Source organism: Palaemon carinicauda, chromosome 40, assembly GCF_036898095.1.
Source record: "Palaemon carinicauda isolate YSFRI2023 chromosome 40, ASM3689809v2, whole genome shotgun sequence".
Taxonomy (NCBI): domain Eukaryota; kingdom Metazoa; phylum Arthropoda; class Malacostraca; order Decapoda; family Palaemonidae; genus Palaemon; species Palaemon carinicauda.
Window position 1 is genome coordinate 18335318 of NC_090764.1, and position 1738 is coordinate 18337055.

General features: G+C 40.7%; 1 protein-coding gene across 1 annotated transcript in view; it reads left to right on the forward strand.

Moving 5' to 3' along the window:
• The window catches only part of mdy (midway), a 100995-nt gene that overhangs the window by 10221 nt on the left and 89036 nt on the right, over positions 1-1738 (forward strand). The gene's annotated exons all lie outside the window — the stretch shown is intronic.

Below are 1738 nucleotides of genomic sequence, written 5' to 3' on the forward strand. Positions count from 1 at the left end.
CTATAGTGATACAACAGTACAATTATTGTTTTATAGTTATGTCAACGGCTGGAGTATATAGTTGGTTAATAGATGCACAAAACTTAATGAATTACCCTTTTTTAAGATACGCCTGTTATTGAGAGAGAGAGAGAGAGAGAGAGAGAGGAGAGAGAGAGAGAGAGAGAGTAGAGAGAGAGAGAGAGAGAGAGAGAGAGAGAGATATTCAAGTGCTCCACGAAATTTAAGATGCAGTTGTCTGAAGATGAAATCTAAAATTTTACAATTGAGCAGATTTAATGTATAAATCAAAATAAATTTTATATAAATTAACTTTCAATAAAACACTAACTTTTAACTATTTCTTTTTATTACAACTCTCAACTGCGTGAAGTTTATAAACCTGAATTGTCTCATTATTTGCATTACGTCAACTGTTTTCAGACCGGAAGCCTTACGAATAATGCATCCGCTAATTGAAATACCTGTTGAAATCCCATAGAGAGAGAGAGAGAGAGAGAGAGAGGAGAGAGAGAGAGAGAGAGAGAGAGAGAGAGAGAGAATAATAATGGGTTTACAAGTTCCTTTCGTAAACTGTATGACGATAATGTGGAAATTCTCTCTCTCTCTCTCTCTCTCTCTCTCTCTCCTCTCTCTCTCTCTCTCGCTCTCTCTCTCTCTCTCTCGTTTTGTTCAGATCGTAAGCTTTACGACTATTGCATGAGAGAGAGAGAGAGAGGAGAGAGAGAGAGAGAGAGGAGAGAGAGAGAGAGAGAGATTGATTTTGCAAATTCCTTACTTAAACCGTATCTCGATAATGTTGAATCTCTCTCTCTCTCTCTCTCTCTCTCTCTCTCTCTCTCTCTCTCCTCCTCTCTCTCTCTCTCAATGCAAATACTTAATACTGTATATCTAGTGTTGAATCTCCCCCCCCTCTCCTCTCTCTCTCTCTCTCTCCTTCTCTCTCTCTCTCTCTCTCTCCTCTCTCTCTCTCTCTCTCTCTCTCTCAATGCAATACTTAATACTGTATATCTATTGTTGAATCTCTCTCTCTCTCTCTCTCTCTCTCTCTCTCTCTCTCTCTCTCCTCTCTCTCCTCTCTCTCAATGCAATACTTAATACTGTATATCTATAGTGTTTGAATCTCTCTCTCTCTCTCTCCCTCTCCCTCCCTCTCTCTCTCTCTCTCTCTCTCTCTCTCTCTCTCTCTCTCTCTCTCTCAATAGTCGTAAGGTTTCCGATATGAACACAAAAGTACTTAAAACGGACTTGATGTATTAAGTATATCTCCATGACAGTCCCAAAATCGTTGACACTCTTAAAAAGGTCCACTTCGTCGGCAGCGGTTATTTTAACCACCTCGACACCAATTGTAAAATCGGATAGTCCCACGTGTCTATTTTTATCCTGTGCTTAAATATCCTTTACGAAATATCAATTTCAGCCAGTAAATACTCGGACCGAGTATTTTTTCACCTTGGCATAACCTATCAAATAACCTTATACCCTTGACACTTTTATCCTAAAAATAGTCGCGAGTTTATTCTTGTCTTTTCTTTAGGGTTGTGGTGTCCGATGTGGTAACGTCCCCCTGGCTGGTGAACGCTAGACTGGGCTGAGTCCCCGCTCAAATTGGTTAGTTTCTTTGGTCGCTGTAACCTTACCATCCTTGTGAGCGAAGGGTGGTGGGTTTGGGGGAGTTTAATAGGTCTATCTGCTGAGTCATTAGCAGCCATTGCCTGGCCCTCCTTGGTCCTAG